The sequence below is a fragment of the Notechis scutatus genome, chromosome 16 (assembly GCF_049901735.1).
Source record: "Notechis scutatus isolate UNSWTSFEM ecotype Mainland chromosome 16, rNotScu1.2, whole genome shotgun sequence".
NCBI lineage: Eukaryota > Metazoa > Chordata > Lepidosauria > Squamata > Elapidae > Notechis > Notechis scutatus.
The window spans coordinates 2,763,303-2,783,065 of NC_142024.1; the positions used below are offsets into that span (position 1 = coordinate 2,763,303).

At 50.8% G+C, this 19,763-nt stretch overlaps 1 long non-coding RNA gene across 1 annotated transcript; it reads right to left on the bottom strand.

Annotated features, from left to right (window-relative positions):
- Positions 1-2,001: 2,001 nt before the first annotated feature.
- Positions 2,002-9,424, bottom strand: LOC148129385 (uncharacterized). Its single transcript, XR_015745483.1, has 3 exons — positions 9,247-9,424; positions 4,718-4,800; positions 2,002-2,225 (listed from the first exon to the last, which is right to left on the bottom strand). It is a non-coding gene; the product is annotated as an uncharacterized LOC148129385 (long non-coding RNA).
- Between the last annotated feature and the right edge of the window lie 10,339 nt (positions 9,425-19,763).

A 19,763-nucleotide genomic window follows, 5' to 3' on the forward strand; every position in this document is an offset into this window, starting at 1 on the left:
AATAAATTGCCTCTAAGAAGGTGTGGGTGCTCCTATCACTGGAGGCTTTTAAGAAGAGATTGGAGCACCCTTTATCTGAAATGGTACAGGTTGGACTAGAAGACCTTCAATGCCCCTTCCGTTATTCCTTTTAGCCCATCGTGGTCATTTCCTCGGCCTCAGCGATCCGAAGGTGGTCAGCCTATCAAGGAATGTCCCTCCCATTCCATTTGAAGACCACTTTGGCCGCCGGCGGCTCAGTGGCTAAGACGCTTTCTGAGCTTGCCGATCAGAAAAGGTCGGCAGTTCGGCGGTTTGAATCCCTACCGCCGGGGAACGGAGTGAGCTCCCGTTCCTTGTCCCAGCTTCTGCCAACCTAGCAGTTCGAAAGCAGGTAAAAAAAAAATGCATGTCGAAAAATAGGGGCCACTATTTTGGTGGGAAGGGAACGGCGTTCCGTTTTCGCCTTCGAAGGCGTTTAGTGAGTTTTGCCGGCCACCTGACCACGGAGACATCTTCGGACAGCGCTGGCTCTTCGGCTTTGCAACGGAGAGGAGCAGCGCCCCCTAGAGCTGGAAACGAGCAGCACGGATGTGCAAAGGGAACCTTGGCCGGCCAACTCCGGCGGCGTGACAGTCGAAGCCACAGAGAACAGCTCCCGTAGCCCGTCAAACCAAACTCCGCTCGTGAGGTTCCTGGCAGCCTCGTTGTTTTGGGTTTTTTTTTTGTCCTCGTCTCCCCCATGGATGCCCTTCCCGGCCTCCATCCCTGGACATCCGAAGAGCTTCCCCTGACATCTGAATCCCCTCCGCCATGACGGTTCGAGGCCCCTCTTGAATTCGTCCTTGCTTTGCTGGTCTCCCAGCAGCTCCACCTTCTTCTTGTGGGCTGCCAGAGACCTTCCCTCGGAGGCTGTTAAGCCCAGCCCACCCCTTGACTGCCCCAGCTGGCATTTCTTGGATCCCTGCCCTGGGACGCCTGCCACGTCTCCTTTGTTTCCGCTGCCATTTGCAAATTCCTTCCACAAGCCCATTCCATTAGCCGCTATTGTTCTCCCTCGCCATTGTTAACTCCAGCTCGTTGGCTGCCTTTCTCCTTCTCTTCCCCCCTCCCCTCCCCTTGCTTCCTCCTTTCCTCCCCTCCCTTCAAACTCTCCCCTGCAAAGGTGGGACTTCCTTTGGACATTTGGTCCATGGGTTCGTTCGTTAGTTCGTTCGTTCAACCACCCAGAGTTGCATCTTCTGGCCGTCAAGCTGGGAGACTGACAGCCGACGTTCGACAGGCCGCCACCGGCCTCCAAATGCAAAATTCCTTTTTCGTGAGAGTGGAGGGAAATAATTTTATTTTTTTTACAAAAAGGACATTTTTTTAAAAAGCAAGAGAAAGAAGATGGATTCTTTCGCCCTCTTCCGCTGTCTTTGCCGCGTCCACTATGCTAACTTTTTCGTCTTTGAGGGGTCCCTGGTGCTCTCTGGCTTGTTTTCTTGCAGACGTTCTGTTACCCTAACTACGTAACATCATCAGTACTAGTAAGGGGTGTTAGTAAGAAGTGGGAGCAAACCCCTCTCCTTCCTAGCACTGATGATGTTCCCTAGTTGGGTCATGAAACGTCTGCAAGAAAACAAGCAGGGAGCACCAAGGACCCCTCGGTCCTCCTCCTTCTCCTTCCCTATCACTCCTTTTCCTTCTTTCCTTCCTTCCCCTTCTCCATCTCCTCCTCCTCCATTTGCAGACCCTCTTCTAGCACTGATGATGTTCCCTAGTTGGGTCATGAAACGTCTGCAAGAAAACCACCAAGACCCCCTCATTTCAACCCTGAGCTGCCAATATTCTCCTTTATTTCAAGTCTTTCTCGCTGTATGTAGGGCAAGACTCCGCAGATACGTGGATCCTGGCCTCCTCCTCCTCCTCCATCTGCTAGCACCCTAATTTCCGAACTAATTTGCACGCCGCGCTAAGCGTTTGCACGTGGCATCCGACACACACACACACACACACACACACACACCCGTCTGTCTGCCCGAGCTTTTATTCCTGGATAATTGCTATGCATTGAAACGCCTTTTGCAGCTGGAGTTAAGCTGGGAGAAACAACCACTTCTGGACTCCAAGACTTGAAGACTCCTTTCTCTTCTTGGCTTCTCGTCTTCCGCCCCTCGGAGAGATTGCAGTGCCAGCCAGGGTTGAGCATGCAAAAGGAAGTCTTGAGCGTGGTGAAATGAGAGCCAGGCGTGGCGAAAACACATCTGGAGGAGGAGAGGGAGGGAGAAAAGATGCTTGTAAGGGTGCAAAGAAGCCGAAAGAGAAGAGAAAACCGGTATCTCCCCCAGCGAGTCGCGAGCTACGAGATCTGTGAAAGAATAGAAGCTCAAAGAAAGAAAGAAAAAGAGCAGCTGTTCTTTAAAAGGAACGGATTTTGTTCTGGGTTGGGTTTTTTTGGGGGCAAATCCAACCACCTGCTTTCTCCTCCTTTTCTTCCATGCCATGAATTGGGAATGGCTTGGCCTCCTCATCCTTTTGGGAAACCTGGAAAAGCTTTTCAGATTGTGGTGTGATCTTTTCGGGGCCTTAAAAACGCGTCTTTTCTGGGTTTTTTAACAGCTCCCCTGGTTAAACCGATCGGTTAGCCCCACGTTTGCGGATTCTTTTCTGAGGCATCCTCAAGCATGAAATTTTTATTATTTTGTTAAAAGTAAGCAAGGGGCAAAGTAAAGAGGGAGAAGGGTCCAGGTTTAGCCTTTCCGATAGGAATACGTCCCAATTTTACAACTGAAGCGATGTTTCTCAACCAGGTCTCAATTTTAAGATGAGTGGACTTCAACTCCCAGAGTTCCCCAGCCAGCTGGCTGGGGAACTCTGGGAGTTAATCCACTCATCTTAAGGTTGACTAGGTTGAGGAACATTGGATCAACTAGTTAAGCTCTTCTGCCTTCATCCCATTGCTAACGTCTTCATTAGACACCCCCACCCCCAATATTATGGATATTATAAGGTGGCCCTGATGCCGCTTTGATGCTAGAGAAGGACGGGTCATGGCCGCATGGAAAGGCATCCTAAGACAACACTTGTCTGGCTTTTCCCCCAGTGAGGATGGGAAGCCCCTTCCTTCTCCCCTGCTTGGGTACCAGATCCCACTCTTGGCTTCCAAAGCGATCACATCTTTCCTCTCTAGAGAGAAATGTCTTGTGTGAACTCAGCGCAACCTGTCCCTCTGGCACCCCTTATCAGCTCTGGAAGTCAACTTCTGTGTGTCTGTCTGTCTTTTTCCCTCTCTGCCTCTCTCTCTCTCTGTGCCTCTCTGTCTCTCTCTCTCTCTCTGTGTCTCTCTTTCTTTCTCTCTCTGCGTCTCTTTCCCCTCCCTTTCTCTTTTCCTCTCTGTCTCTCTCTCTGTGTCTCTCTTTCTCTCTCTCGCCCTCCCTCCCTTTGAATGATGAGCGATATCCATGCTTTGGCAGGCCCCAAAATGCCAACAGATGCATAGGATGGCGAGGGACAGGTGGTGCCGGTGCGTCAGGAACGTCCTCCAGAAATATGGCGGCGTCTCTCCATCTTCCTCAAGGGGTGGCTGTCCCCTGCTGTGTTCCACAGGCGGTGCCTTTCTCCTCCTCCATCTCCTCCTCCTCTACCTCTTTCTCCTCCTCCTCCATCTCCTCTCACCTCCTCCTCCTCCTCCTCTCCACAAACTAACATTCCCTTCTAGCACTGATGAAGTTACCTAGTTGGGTAATGAAACGTCTGCCAAAAAAAAACCACCACCCCACCAAGCCCAGAGAGCACCAAGGACTCCACATGCCCCCTCGTCCTTCCCCTCCTCCTCCTCTCCCAGGTCTTTGCTCTTCACCTTCTCCGCCAGCCACCGTTCCCGGAAGGGGCTCCTTCTGTCCTAGCAGCTCTTGTTTTACAAAGCCCACCGGCTCTCGTGGCCTTGAAAGGTTCCAGGCACTGTAATTAACAGCAGAGGACTAATCTCCCCTTGGAGCTCTCTGTGTCGTCGTCCCCCCTACCTCTCTCTCTCTCTCTCTTTCTTTTTTTTCCCCTCCTCTTCTCCCCAAAGCTCTCCATTCTTTTTTCCCCCCATAAAGTTGTTTTTTTAAAAAAAAAAAATCGGTTGCTAAGGCAGAGGCTGGTCTGAAAAAACACGGTGTTCTTTCCCTTTGGCTCTCTCGCTTCTTATGTTTGTGAGTAGGTGGGGTGGAAATAGCTTGTTTTCCACACAAATAGGTAACAGGAGAGGGAGGGTTGGAGGCTGGCAGGGAAATAAGGGAGAGAAGTGGGTGGGGGGAGGTAGTATTGAGAGAGAGAGAGAGGGAGGGGGGAGAGAGAGAGAGAGAATCGAGAGAGGGAGAGAAAGAAAGAGGAAGAGAGAGAGAGAGGAGCCCCCTGGCGACTCCCCACGGGAGAAAAAGTGGGCCTTGAGTGGCTAGAACATCCCACGACTTCAACGGGCATCAAAATCAGGCGAGCAAGGAGGCAGATGAGATGCTCCAGCCGGACACGAGAGGAGAAGAAGAACGAAGCATCTGCAGCAGGAGGAAGGACAACCAGTGAGTAGCAAGGCTTCGTTTGAAGGTCAAAGCTGTTCTGGAGAGGAAGGAGAAGGCAACATTGCTTTTCTCTCCCCGAGCAAGGCCAGGGCGAGCGAACCACCGTTCTTTCTCTCTCTTCTCTCTCCTCCTCCTCCTCCTCCTCCCACCCCGCACTGCGCCCGATCTCTCATCTCTGCCAGCGACGTCATTACCTTGACATCCGTGTGTGTTCCCAACAGCTCCGCAAGCTGACGTTTGGCACTGCGTGTTTTCGCCATGTATTAGACACATTGCGCTGTGGAGGAAAACAAAAGCATCTGAGGCGTGTGGGAGGGAAAATGAATCAGGGGGAGCCCAAGTGGGTGCCTGTTGGTGTGAGTGTGTTTGTGCGAGTGTGTGTGTGTGTGTGTCGGGAGGCTTGCAGGAGAGAGAAGGGAGGGCTTAGCTTTTTCACACAAAAAAGGAGGAGGATCTGGGAGCCAGGGACAAGTTCCCTGTTTGAGGCCTCCAGTTCCTACTTTGGAGACGCAGTATGGAGAGCCAGCTCTCTGGAGAAGGCTTTGATGGAGCCTGCATCTGGAGAAGATGGATGGATGGATGGATGGATGGATGGATGGATGGAAGGAAGGAAGGAAGGAAGGAAGGAAGGAAGGAAGGAAGGAAGGAAAGAAGGAAGGAGAGGACAACCAACCGCAAGGTGAAGGGACTCAGTTACGGTGCTGATGAAAGCATCCTTGGAAGATCTGAAAGACACGTTAGATCATCACGGAGGAATTCTGTGTGGTCGTGAAGAATTGACAGGGACTTGATGTCCATCAGTCAAACAGGGACTTGATGTCAATCAGTCAATCAATGCAAAGACCTAGCTCTCTGGAGAAGTCTTTCGTGGATCTGGAGAAGATGGAAGGAGGAGAAAAGGATGACCAAGGTGAAGGGACTCCATTTCAATGCTGATGAAAGCATCCTTGGAAGATCTGAAAGACCAAGTTAGATCATCACGGAGGAATTCTGTGTGATCATGAAGAGTTGACTTGATGTCCATCAGTCAATCAATGCAAAGGCCCAGCTCTCTGGAGAAGGCTTTGAGGGAGCCTGGATCTGGAGAAGATGGAAGGAAGGAGGAGAAGAGAACAACCAACATCAAGGGAAAGGGACTCAGTTTTGATGAGAGCACCTTTGGAAGATCTGAAAGACCAAGTTAGATCATCCCCAAGGAATTCTGTGTGGTCATGAAGAGTTTGACAGGGACTTGATGTTAATCAGTCAAAGAGGGACTTGATGTCCATCAGTCAATCAATGCAAAGACCCAGCTCTCTGGAGAAGGCTTTGATGGATCTGCATAAGATGGAAGGAGGAGGAGAAGAGGACGACCAACAGCAAGGTGAAGAGATTTAGTTACGGTGCTTATGGGAGCACCTTTGGAAGATCTGAAAGACCAAGTTAGGTCATCACCAAGGAATTCTGTGTGGTCATGAAGAGTTGACTTGATGTCCATCAGTCAATCAGTGCAAAGGCCCAGCTCTCTGGAGAAGGCTTTGATGGAGCCTGCATCTGGAGAAGATGGAAGGAAGGAGGAGAAGAGGGCAACCACTCAATTCAAGGGAGGATAGGGGACATTGCTGGAAAACCTGAAGGACACATTTGGGAACAGATCATCGTGGAGAAGGCCCATCTATGCTCAAAGATGCCTTTTTTCCCCCAAAAAGGCAACTGGACTGTTTTATATTTGAGGAATAAGAAGAAGACGTTCCACTTCATCGGTTGTAATTGGGGGAAACTATGACCTGGATGACTGAAAATCTCCATAGACACCCATCAATGTCAGGGCTGGGGAACTATGGCCCCTTTATGACTTGTGGACTTCAATTCCCAGAATTCCCGAGCCAGCCATGCTCAGAATTCCATGCTGGCTGAGGAATTCTGGGGGTTGAAATCCACAAGTCATAAAATGGCCATAGTTTCCCCCATGCTGGCTCAGGGATTCTGGGAGTTGAAGTCCACAAGCGCATGTTTGCTTTCCTATTCGTTTTAAAATTTATCCAAAACTCACCAAGTCAGACGGCACAGGACAATTTGGTGTGGAAGTCCATGGTTACCTTTTTACCTTAACACAGACAAACACGTGTGGCTCCATTGGCTGTACTGGCCGTCATAAGGACTAGCAGCTTGCTTTTAAAATTTGCATTCTCTTGGGAGAGGCCCATTGACAAAAACGTCGACGTGAAATGAAATTGGGAGAGAAAGAGAGCAGAATATAGAGTTCCTGTCCTTAAAAAGATATAAGAAGAATTATAGGGACAGAATTAGAGGGAATTAGGATAAGGTTTGCTAATTTTACTCCTCTTCCCCCCTCCCTTTGGTTTTTATACAATTTTTATTAAACATTTTTAAAAGGAAGGAAGTACAAAGAAAAAGAAACCAAAGAGGAAGCTAAAAAGTACAAGAAAGGAGCAAACTAAAAGAAAAATTGAACAGGAAAAAGCGACGAGACACAAAAGTGACTTCCAATCTTCTTTATAGCAGTTATAAAAATTCACCTGTTACTGTAGGGTTACACTATAATTCTCTTCTATTATTTATCCTGTCTAGTCATCAAAACCATGTATCACAAATGCATCCCCCCCTCTTTTACACAAAAAGTCTATAAGGGGCTTCCAATCAGTGATAAACACAGATATTGTGTTCTCTCTGAACAAAAAAGCCAATTTAGCCATCTCAGCAAGTTCCATCATCTTCACCAACCCTGGGTAGGGCTGAATCTTTCCATCTTTGTGCACATAATAATCTCGCCGCCATTATGTTCAAAAACAGAAACCCATGCCTTTTTCCCCCAACTGTTTCTTCGCTCCTCCCAATTAACCTCCTCTACTTCTGTCATTTTAACGCTCTACGAGTAAGCTCCTACCAAGGAGAATAATCCACTCTGAAGTACTGGCTCGGCTGAGCCATTAAAATCCTTTCGTTTATTATTTTGCCTGCCATTTTACCAAGACAGGAGTAGGTTTCTTTCCGTACATCACCTCAGCACAGAGAGGAAACCTGGGTTACATTTGACCCTTGCAAATTCGACAACTTTCTGACAGGATGCCACCTAGTTTAAAAAAATAAATGGAAAAAATGAGGACAGGGTGCAGAGAAGAGCCAAGAAGAGGATTAGGGGACCGGAGGGTAAAACTTACAAAGAACGGTTGGTGGAATTGGATATATCTATAGTTTAATGAATAGAAGGACCAGGTGGGACATAATAGCAGTCTTCCAATATTTGAGGGGCTGCCCCAAAGAAGAGGGGGGGGGGTCAAGCTATTCTCTAAAGCAGTGGTTGCCAACTGGTGGTCCACGAGAAAATTTTGGTGGTCTGCAGAGAAATGTCACCCCCCAAAGCAATTAATCCAGGCTGTGCGGGAACACAAGGCTGCGCCGCCCATATGGCGAACAACACCAGGTAGTGAGGGGAGGGGGGAAAGGGCGGAGGGGGGGAACTCGCCCCACTTGCCCCATGTGCCTGGCCTGGCCACCGGGCTGCTTCTTTCCGCTTCTTTCTTCTTCTGCTTTTGGCTGCACGCAAGGAAAGCAGCCAAAGTCTTTCTTTCTCTCCCCCAAACTCCGCCAGAAATGAGTCTTTGGGACCCTGCAAGGCCTCCTGCTCCAAGAGGCTGCGCCGGCACGACAAGTCTCACAAAGACTCATCTCTGGCGGAGTTTGGGGGAAAGAAAGAAAGACTTCTGCTGCTTCTGCTGTTTTCCTTGCACGGAGCCAAAAGTCTCTCCCTCTCTCTCCCTCCCCCCCCCATCTCTCTCTCCCACTGAGAACGGAGTTTGAAACGGGCCCATTTTTCGGCCTCCAAAGGCTGCAGAGGCTTTTCCCTCGAGCCCCCGGGAGGGCAAAAAGGGCCTCGAAACGGGCCGAAAATCAGCTGGGAGGCGCGTGCGTGTGCGGAGTGAGGGTAAGGAGGCGGGGGGGCATGCTATACGCCATCACCGCTATACATCATTCCAGACCGTCCCATCTCGCCTTTCAAAAAAACCAGGCAAGGAAAAGCCACTCTCGCTTTGAATTTAGCTCCCCTGGGGCCATCGCTGTTCGGTGGAAAATTCTAGGAATTCTCTATCTTTCTCAGCCCCCATCAGGGGCAGCCAGCCTGGGGGGGTGGAAATGTGCATTATAGTTAGAGGGGCCTTGCATTGTTCCGGTTCCAGGCCTGGAAGAGAGGAAGCCCCCCCTCCCCCCCTCAGGAGAAACTGGCTGGCCTCCATGGAATCGCTTTCCTTTTTGGCCCAGCCTTCTTGCCCTTGCTAAATTTATAGCTATCGGATTCCCCCAGGAATGTCGACCCCACCAGCCACCAGGCCGATCATCCCGAGCGACACCCACACCGCCAGTTTCACGTCTCCGCAGGGTGTCAGCGCCTTTGGCACGGCCCGAGCTTTGTGTGTGCAGCAAAGAAACCCTTGCAGTAAAAATAAAGCTTTTTTTTTTTTTTCTAAAAAAATGACCCACCCACTCACCCCCGGGGCTATTTGAGAAGCCCGGAATAGCTTTGCCTGCTGCTGCTGCTGCTGCTGCTGTGTTATCTCGAGCCTATTTTTAATTTCTCCGCAGAGAAATATGGCCTTCGGGGTCCTGTTGTCGCTAGTGGTCATTTATGGCCCTGGATAAAGTGGGTATTCTTCCATCTTCTGGTTTGCACGGCAAGCAAAACCGGGGTGTGTTGTTTCTTGCGGGGGTCGGTTTTGCTGCCTACCTGGAAGAGATGAAAGAAGAGAAACTTTGAGGAGGTGTGGATCTCTCTGTAGGTCACCTGTCCACTTGCCCAATGTTATACATGTCCCTCCTGATTTCCAGCATCTGCTTTTTTTTGACGAACCGCTTCCTCTCCAGCTGTGGGGTAATCCATGGAGGCTTTGGGTACTAAGATTTTAGCTTCCTTTTTTTCTCCCTCTCCCTCCCTCCCTCTCCCTCCTCCCCCTTCTCTCTCCCCCTTGCTCTCCCTCCCTCCCTCACGCTCTCTCTCTCCCCCTCTCCCTCTCTCTCTCCCCTCTCTCCCCTTCTCTCTCTCCCCCTCTCCCTCTCTCTCCCCTCTCTCCCCTTCTCTCTCTCCCCCTCTCCCTCTCTCCCCTCCCTCTCCCTCTCTCCCCTCTCTCCCCCTTCTCTCTCTCCCTCCCTCTCCCTCTCTCTCTCCCCCTCTCCCTCTCTCTCCCTCCTCTCCCTTCCTCCCCTTCTCTCTCCCCCTTGCTCTCCCTCCCTCCCTCACCTCTCTCTCCCCCTCTCCCTCTCTCTCTCCCCTCTCTCCCCTTCTCTCTCTCCCCTCTCCCCTCTCTCCCCCTCCCTCTCCCTCTCTCTCCCCTCTCTCCCCCTTCTCTCTCTCCCCCTCTCCCTCCTCTCTCCCTCCCTCTCCCTCTCTCTCTCCCCTCTCTCCCTCTCTCCCTCTCCCTTCCTCCCCTTCTCTCTCCCCCTTGCTCTCCCTCCCTCCCTCACGCTCTCTCTCTCCCCCTCTCCCTCTCTCTCTCCCCTCTCTCCCCCTTCTCTCTCTCCCTCTCCCTCTCTCTCTCCCCTCTCTCCCCTTCTCTCTCTCCCCTCTCCCTCTCTCCCCCTCCCTCTCCCTCTCTCTCCCCTCTCTCCCCCTTCTCTCTCTCCCCCCCTCCCTCTCTCTCCCTCCCTCTCCCTCTCTCTCTCTCCCCCTCTCCCTCTCTCTCCCTCCCTCTCCCTTCCTCCCCCTTCTCTCTCTCCCCCTTGCTCTCCCTCCCTCCCTCACGCTCTCTCTCTCCCCCCCTCTCCCTCCTCTCTCTCTCCCCCTTCTCTCTCTCCCCCTCTCCCTCTCTCCCCCTCCCTCTCCCTCTCTCTCCCCTCTCTCCCCTTCTCTCTCTCCCCCCTCTCCCTCTCTCTCCCTCCCTCTCCCTCTCTCTCTCCCCCTCTCCCTCTCTCTCCCTCCCTCTCCCTTCCTCCCCTTCTCTCTCCTCCCCCTTGCTCTCCCTCCCTCCCTCTCTCTCTCTCTCCCCCTCTCCCTCTCTCTCTCCCCTCTCTCCCCCTTCTCTCTCTCCCCCTCTCCCTCTCTCTCTCCCCTCTCTCCCCTTCTCTCTCTCCCCTCTCCCTCTCTCCCCTCCCTCTCCCTCTCTCTCCCTCTCTCCCCCTTCTCTCTCTCCCCTCTCCCTCTCTCTCCCTCCCTCTCCCTCTCTCTCCCCCTCTCCTCTCTCTCTCCCTCCCTCTCTCCTTCCTCCCCTTCTCTCTCCCCCTTGCTCTCCCTCCCTCCCTCACGCTCTCTCTCTCCCCCTCTCCCTCTCTCTCTCCCTCTCTCCCCTCTCTCTCTCCCCCTCTCCCTCTCTCCCCCTCCCTCTCCCTCTCTCTCCTCTCTCCCCCTTCTCTCTCTCTCCCCCTCTCCCTCTCTCTCCCTCCTCTCCCTCTCTCTCTCCCCCTCTCCCTCTCTCTCCCTCCCTCTCCCTTCCTCCCCTTCTCTCTCCCCTTGCTCTCCCTCCTCGCTCTCTCTCTCCCCCTCTCTCTCTCCTCCCTCTCCCTCCCTCCCTCTCCCTCCCTCCCTCCCTCTCTCTCTCTCTCTCCTGTTTCCTCATGGGCTGTCGTGTCCTGCGTGGTGCGATGGCCTTGGAGCACTTTCCTTCCCTTTCCAAGTGAAACGGATGCCTTGCGTGCCCTAAACTGTGTTTCCCAGAGCCCAGCGAGGGGGGGGGGCTGCCCCAAAGACCTTCCCATACACCCACCCGCCCTTTGCAAGCCTCCCCTTCGGCCTCCCAAATCGGAAAGCGGCCCTCCCCGCTTGCCTTCTACCTGCCCTGCTGCCGATTATCCCCTCAACCTCTCCTTCGGTTGCCTGAACAGATTGGATGTCATTAGGCACAGCTGAGCTCAGTGGGGGAAGACAGACACATATGCGGGACTACACACACACACACACACACACACACACACATTCTTAGTAAGAGCAGGGAGAACAGCAGATCGGAGGCGGGGGGGGGGGGAAGAACAGCTCTTTGCGCCCTGGAAAAGACGTTGCTATTCTCTCTTCTTGGCTCCGGGCGCACTTCCTTGAGTTGCCCCACCTGCAAAAAAAAAATTGGGGGTGAAAAACCCCTGCCGTTCACCTCTTAAAAACCTTCCTCACTGACCATCGGGAGAAGAGGATGACAAAAAAATGGCCCCTGCCAGCATCAGTTCAGTTTTGGGATTCCTCCCAACTTACCAAGGTGGTTTATCTCTCCCTCCCCCTCCCTCCCTCTCTTCCTCCCCCTCTTTCTCTTCTCTCTCTCTCTCTCTCTCCCTCCCTCTCTTTCTCTTCTCCCTCCCTCCCTCTTTCCCTCTCCCTCTCTCATTCTCTCCCTCCCTCTCTTTATCCCTCCCTTTTCTCCTCCTGCATTCTCCATTTTCTAGGTTCTAACAGGCCGGTGTGTATCTCTGCCTATCTGTGCGTCTGGTTAGCTAAAAAGGTCAAGCATCCGTGCTTGGCAATCTGTCACCTGTCCATGCCTTCTTCAGCCCCAGCCCCTCAGATGTTCTTCGGTCAAACCCTCCTAAGCATTTAACCAGGCCAAATCCACATCACAAGCCGAAAACTTCCCAGATTCAGAAGCATCAAACCCTCCTCACATTCACAAAATCCCAGGTTTTGCTACCTCCGGAGCGACAGATAAACCCCCTTGCCTAGTTCACTGTCCCCCTGGCAAAAAAAAGAGGTGTTGGGGGGAGAGGATAAAATGGGACATTTTTTTGGCCTTTGCACATTGCTTCCACTGTAGCTTTGCTTCCTCTTCCTGCACCATTATTCTGGGAAGCACATTCGACGCAACGATAGCTGAGCTGCTTTGCCATTCAGATGAATTCCATCCTCTTTTCTCTCGGTCTTGTCTCTCTCTCTCTCTTTCTCCCTCCCTCTCTCTCTCATTCTCATATACACTCTTCCTCTCTCTCTCTCTCTCATTCTCACACACTCTCTCTCTTTCTCCCAGGAGATTTTTCCAGGCAGCAGAATCAGGAAGAAAAAAAGGCAGAAGAACAGACTTCCAGAGAGGCAGCGGAGCGCAGGCTCTTTTGCAGCTAACCATCAAGGGACCTTGCCAGGGTCTTCCCGTAGCTGGCTTTCCCTTGGCTCCGCTCCACGGGTGAGTTTGCAGCCAACTATGATCCCAGGGTCCTGAGACAAGCTCTTTTTCCCACAGTCCATGTCGTTTAGGGAGGTCAAAGGCCGCCGCTTTCAATTAGACGGAGTGGCTGGCCGGCTCTCCTTTTCCATATTTTTTTATTTTGCTGGCCCCTTCCTCTTGAGTCCACGCGGCCCTGCAATTGCTTATTCTGTCCCACGTGGAAGTCCCAACAGGAAAACCCACATTGGAAGGGCCTGTTTCTCCCCTGCAATCGCGGGGAAGTGGAAGCCGCAACCAAGTGAGTGAATTCTAACCCTTTTGCTGTCGTGAAGGGTTCCCATCAATGCCCCATAGATAGATGATCTGGGGCCTTGTGTGAAAATGGAGAGTTTCAACTGGCTGCCATCTGGTTTGTTTGGAGTTGTGTAGTTAATGGCGGCAACTGCGTGGTCCTCCCAGATTCCACCGTGCCCTTGTGTTCTGACCCAAGCCTTGTTCAAATTAAACAAACACAAACTGTGTATAAAAGCAACCCTTTTTTTAATGCGGCGCCGGGAATTCAGTGCATTCCCAGCCAAGAGACATGTCAACCCAATTGTCCGATATCAAAAGCAAGCCCTTTCAAGGTTGCAAAAAGGCTGCAAGAACAGAAGGCTAATTACTGATGAAATATCCACCGAGAGAAGTTTCAAAAAGTAATCACGGCTTCAACGAGGACTCTGAGTCTAAAGAACTTCTTTGCTTCCTGCAAAGAACACATCCCCGAAGGCTGGCTTTGATCCCTTAAGTGTCACACCATCACCTTGCAACCTTACTCCCCGGTCACCTGTGCTGCTGCAATTGCTCTTTCCTTCGAGCAGCCCTGCGCGCACTGGGCACAGGCTCCTCGGGGGCCTCTTCCTCACTGCCGCCAGCCTCCACCATCTCCAAAGGCAGCACCCTACTCTCCGACAGTCCTGGCCCCATCCCTGCATCCCATCCTTCCTTTTTTGGAGATTGTGCTTCTGAGTTTCAAACTGTAGGCACTTCCTTCAGATTGCAACAATGGTCAATCCGACAAGCAGTCAAAAGGGACGGCTTGAGGCTGATGATTGCCTTTTCCTCCCATGATTCCACTTTTGTCTTTTGCACCGTTACTTCCCCAGGTCACCTCTGTGATGCGCGTTAAGCTCTCCCCTTCTCCTTTCCAGACCGTAGATTTTATTTTTCCAAGTAAGGGGAGAACTCTGGCACCTCCAGAATCCTGAATCTGGCCAGGAAGGCGGTGATGGTGGTGATAAGGAAACGAGGCTCAGAGTTAGTACCTCCTCCCCGCTTTCCATCCAACTTTCAGGGGCCTTTCCGATGGAAGGAGCGGCAGATGAGAGTCGAGCAGCAGCCCGCTGGATTGTTCCCACTGGGCTGTCTCTACTCAATGGCAAATAAATAAATATTGAAGCTCAGCCAGCGTAATAATGCAAAAACCGCATAGAAATTGTGGCAGTGAATAAAGCGCCTCCCTCTCTTTGAAAGCTGCGTTTTCGCAGTTGGGCGAAAATCCGGTAGGATTTGGGGCATAGGAGAATAAGCCGAAAGGAACCTTTGAATGGAGTCAGTTTGGTTTCCCACACCTTCAAGTGATACTCGTTTACTGCACGGCTATAGAGCCATATTGGGGTCCTTCGCTGGGAAGCTTCCCAGAAGACCCATCAAGAAGGGGGAGAGGGAGAGATAGAGAGAGATAGAGAGAGAGAGAGAGGAGAGGGAGAGGGAGAGAGAGAAAGAGAGAGAGAGGGAGAGAGAGAGAAAGAGAGGGAGGGAGAGAGAGGGGAGAGAGAGGGAGAGGAGAGAAGAGAGGGAGATAGAGAGAGGGGATAGAAAGAGAGAGGGAGAGGAGAGAGAGAGAAAGAGAGAGGGAGGGAGAGAGGGGGGAGACAGAGGGAGGGAGAGAAAGAAGAAGAGAGAGGAGGAGGGAGAGAGGGAGGGAGAAAGAGAGAGACAAGGAGGGGGAGAGAGAGAGAGAGAGGAAGAGAGAGAGGGGAGAGAGAAAGAGAGAAAATGAGAATTGAAAAACCAAACAGGAAGACGGATTAGAGTCAGCATTGGTGCCCATGGATGGCCAGTTTCCCCGTTCCAAATATTGAAAATATCCCAGTAGAAATATCGAGGGCTGAGTTTTGAATTTCTTGCATTTTTAGAGTATGCCTTTTCCACTGAACCAGTCTAAACCCTCCTCCGTTTCAGAACGCCTCCAGGTCCCCTTTTCTTTAAAATTAACTGCTTGGTTCTCTGCCAAACCCCTCTAGAGATATAAGGGTAGAAAATCAGGGGGGTGTTGCAGCACCGTTTCATAGTGTGGGGTTTTTCCTTCCCCCCCCCCACCCTCTCTCTTTTTAAAGTCCCTCCTTCTGTTCAGTGCTGAAAGAAAATTCGCCCATTTTGAAGGCGGCGGAGGAGGGAAGGCGAAATGTACTTAATCCCTTTAATATTTTAAAATTTAATTATTTCCAAATTGGGTTAGCCAGCCTGACAAGCACGCCGGATTCAAAAGAGAGAGCCCAGAGGCGGCTTTAGGAATTAGATGAGAAGAGAGAGAGAGAGAAATATGACTTTTTTTGGTTTAAGGCGAGAAGTTGAAGGACTGACATTCCATTACTCCGTCTGTCTGCCGAATTCATTTAACATCTGTGGCTTAAATGGAATAGCTCTACAGAGACCGTCTGCAGGCTGTGCTTGGCTTGTTAAGGGATTTCTCCCACCCGATCGGGCTGTTGCGGTGGAAATAATGCCAGCTCACTAAAGCTGAAGTTTGCCCTCCTCTGCTTGGGCTGTTTAGGAGCGAGCAAGCCCGGCATCGGGGCTGGTCAACCGTGATTGACGGCTTAGCGGGTTCACAGAATCATAGAGCCCCCCCAAAGGGATCTTGGAGGAGGTCCTCTCTAGGCCAGCTCTGTGCTAGGAAGTGTTTCCGGCAGATCCTCTGATGGTGCAACCTCCAGCGAAGGAAAAGTCAACCCCTTCCTGGCGTAGCCTGCTCCGTTGGCCATAAATCTCCTCTTGACATCTAGCCTGGAAGTCCTTCCTTGAGGTTGAATCCATTGGTTCTTGTCTTCTGGGGCAGCAGAGTTGCACTCCGTTTGAGCAACGATCCTTAGATAACTTGAAGATTACACATCTCTCCTCCGTTGTCTCTTCTGTAGACCAAAAGATCCCCAGGTCCTTTAACTTTAAGACTCATGGACTTTAAGACTCCTAGAATTCCCCAGCCAACGTGAGGAGGTCCATAAGTTCATAGGAAGCCCACGGTTGAAGCCCACAGGTCTGGAAGTTGCCACGGATGGACACCCTTGTCCCAGGTCTTGGGTTCCCGATCTCCTCGGGAGCTCTTTCCCGCCAAATTGGTTCCACTCCATCACTGTGTCGGCGCTCCCCATTTCATTCAGCCCTCAGAAGCAAAAATTCACCCGAGTAAGAATTTTTTGAGGAACATCTGGGAAAACCTGAATCTCAAGAGTTCTGGGTTTCCCCTTCCCGGTTGAAATTCACAAACACATCCCCTGCACCCCTCAGAACATCACATGGCCCGGCCAACCCTCATCCCAACGGGAGGCATTCCTTCGCAGGTGCAGGGTAACTTCTTGATTTGATGAGAAGAACGCTCTTGAGTCTCACCTTCTACCACTCTATGCAATCACACACACACACACCCGTCCCATATGCCCAGGCACTGAAACATGGGAAGCTTTGAGCTCCTAAGTAAAATATGGCTTCCAAAACTGACACGCTTGTCTTTCCTTCAGTTGGGGTACTAGGCACTGGGCAGCTTTCCTGGGCCTGACCAGACAAGGAAGAAGGGGGTGCAAAATCACGATTTGAGCAACTTCTTTGATTCTTGGTCGAAGGTCTGGTCTCCATGGCTTCGGTTATAATGAACATCTTTGAAGTGCTTACACTGATGGACTGGCCTGCCAGCCGTGTCAAAACTAGAGTTTTGTGTCCCGTTGAGGCCGGGAGAATTTTAATCCCCCCACTTGACACTTTTAAGGGTTTTCCATCCCAGGAGAAGACGGGAAGTAAGGAAGTTGGTTGGGATTCCTTTGCAAATTGATCCTTTGCAACCTCAAGTAGACCAGAGAAGATCTTGGAACCAGCCCAATTTGGATGAACCAATCCTCGAACTCTTCCTATGGGCGCTTCAGAAGTGCCTTGTTCATGTTGTCTTGATCTGGGTTATTGCTCGACATGAGGAGAGACCAGAAGGAAGAATTAATGCTTCTTCTTCTCTGTGTGTTTCTCAGTATCCTTCAATCGCGCTTTCTGTAGTCTGTTGATAAACCTTGGGAGATGGAAGACCGCTGGGGCCTGCCTTGATCTTGGTGGGAGGTACTGCTGGTTACCTTTCATCTCCAGATGTTGCTGAAAATGCCCAGAAGTGAAACATTTGTAATTAGGTATGAATCTTTTGTCTTCCCACCCCCCCCCTTCCCTTTCCTTCCAGTTGTCTGCTGCCAAGTGTTTACAGCAGACGGGAGGAAGGAAGAGCTTTCCAACCCACTTGTAATATTTGGAGGGGCAAGAATTTAAGCCAGGCTGAAACAGAACAATATTTTACCATCTCCGGTGGATCCCAAAAATCAGCTGGAAGTAAGTACCAACAAGGGCAGCTGAATTCTGACTTGGGAGGTCTTCAATGACCCCTGCTCTCCAAGGACATTTCTTTTTAAAAAAAAGAAGAATCGACTCTTGTTGGCTTCCTGGGTGCAAATAGATTTCAGGGGCAGGGATATATAATGGTTGGCTTGAGCCAACCGTCTAGCTTTTCAGAAACCAGCCAAGGTTGGCTCAGTAAGGAGATCCCCTGAGCTGTGGGGGGGGGGGCCCAGAAGCCTAGGTTAACGTCGCCAAGCGCCGTATCTTTCAAAGACTCCCCTAGGTTTCTGTGCAGCTCCACAACCCTGCCCAGACTGATTGCAGTTAGCCAAACTGCAAACTTTGTGGCACAGTGGTTAGACTGCAGGATTGCAGGGTGACTGCTCACTGCTAGGAGTTCGATCCTGACCGGCTCAAGGTTGACTCAGCCTTCCATCTTGGTGGGTAAAATGAGGACCCAGATTGGAAGAGGCTGACTCTGTAAACAGCTTAGAGAGGGCTGCGAAGCACTGTGAAGCGGTATACAAGTCTAAGTGCTATTGCTCCTTCCTTCCTTCCTTCCTTCCTTCCTTCCTTCCTTCCTTCCTTCCCTCCCTCCCTCCCTCCCTCCCTCCCTCCCTTCCTCCTTCCTTCCTTCCTTCCTTCCTTTCCTCCTCCCTTCCTCCCTTCTTTCCATGGTGCACAGAGATTAGAATGCAGGATTGCAGGCTGACTCTACCCACTGCCAGGAATTTGATCCTGACCGACTGGCTCAAGGTTGACTCAGCCTTCCGTCCTTCCGAGGTGGGTAAAATGAGGACCCAGATTGTGGGGGCAAGGGGCTGACCTTGTAAACCACTTGGGGAGGGCTATAAAGCACTGTGAAGCGATATATAAGTCTAAGGGCTGTTGCTCTTCCCTTTCTTCCTTCCTCCCTCCCTCCCTCCCTTTCTTTACTCCACTGTCTCGCTTTACAACTGAAATTTGGGGCTCAGTTGTGCTCGTAAGTCAGTGGAAGTTTTTAAGAAGAGATTGGACAACCATTTGTCTGAAACAGTATAGGGGGTTGGACTAGAAGGCCTCTGAGGTCCCCACCAACTCTGTGATCCTGTTATTCTGACCACCTCCTCGTGAGGCCTGGGTACTCCTAATTTCATAATCTTTTCCGGCAAGTTTTGGGACTGGCCCAATCTTTTTCTGCCAGTGATGAATTCTGCTTGTCAAGGTTCTTATTATTGTTATTTTATCATCATTTATCTCCAACCTATTTATCCAGTGAATATCAGAATTTTTAGGCTGAGCTTTTCTAACAATTCCTATTCCAACCAAGACCCCAGGCTGTTTATTATTACCATTATTACATTTACGACTGTTCATAATCCATTCTTCTTCAGAACTGATGCTCAGCAGGTATGCTGTAGCTTCTCTCTATTTTGTTTTGGAACTTTTCTGCAAGTAATATTGATTACTTGCAACCAATAAGACCTGAAAGATATTCGGGTGGAGGGGGGGAAATATCCACCTGCATCTTCACAGTCATAATCGATGGTTTGTTTGGAGTTTGTTTGTTCAATAGATTGGTTTCAATTTGAGAGCAGTGGCTTAACTGCACTTCCCCGATGCTTTTCATGTTCAGCTGAATTTATCTGTATCGAACCATACGCTAACCTAAGCCAGATTGAATTCTTCCTGGAGAAAAAGCTAGTCAGGATTAAAACTTCAGTTTGGGTCAAAGTGTCGTGTGAACCCAGTTCAGGGGGGTTAAAAGGGACAGAGCAGCCCCATTAGCCATCATTAAACAACCCCCTCATGGAAACTGGGCATGGCTTGTCTAGGGAAGAGAAGGACCAAGGGAGACAGGATAGCAGCCTTCCAATATTTGAGGGGCTGCCACAGAGAGGAGGAGGGGGGTCAAGCTATTCTCCAAGGCACCCGAATGCCAGACAAGGAATAATGGATGGAAACTGAACAAGGAGAGATTCAACCTGGAAATAAGGAGAAACTTTCTGACAGTGAGAGCAATCAACCCATGGAACAGAAGTTGCCTTCAGAAGTTGTGGCAGCTTCATCCCTGGAGGCTTTCAAGAAGAGACTGGACTGCCACCTGTCAGAAATGGTGTAGGGTCTCCCGCTTGGGCAGGGGCTTGGACTAGATGACCTACAAGGTCCCTTCCAACTCTGTTAATCTGTAATCCAAATGCGGCTCTAACTTAAAGTAAGTTGCTACATTAGGGTTAAGATATCACTGGCTAAATTAAATCCACCTGAAGGCACGGTATGTTGCAGTCAGGTTAATCTGGAGTAGATTAAGGCTTCCAAGCCTCATTGGTGTTATTGATGGCAGAAGATGGACATCCCCGTGTAATCTGAAAGCACCCCACAATGCAAAGCTGGATTCTTCAGGAGAAACCCTGCAAAAGGATTACTTACACCCCCTAACAGTTGTCTCCTTCCCTGCCTGAAAAATCAAAGCCCCCCCCCCCCATCTAAATTTATCTCCCACATCTGCCCCTCGTCCCAACCATTCCCAACACAAGAGAGGAAGGCTTCTTAAATTCCGAAT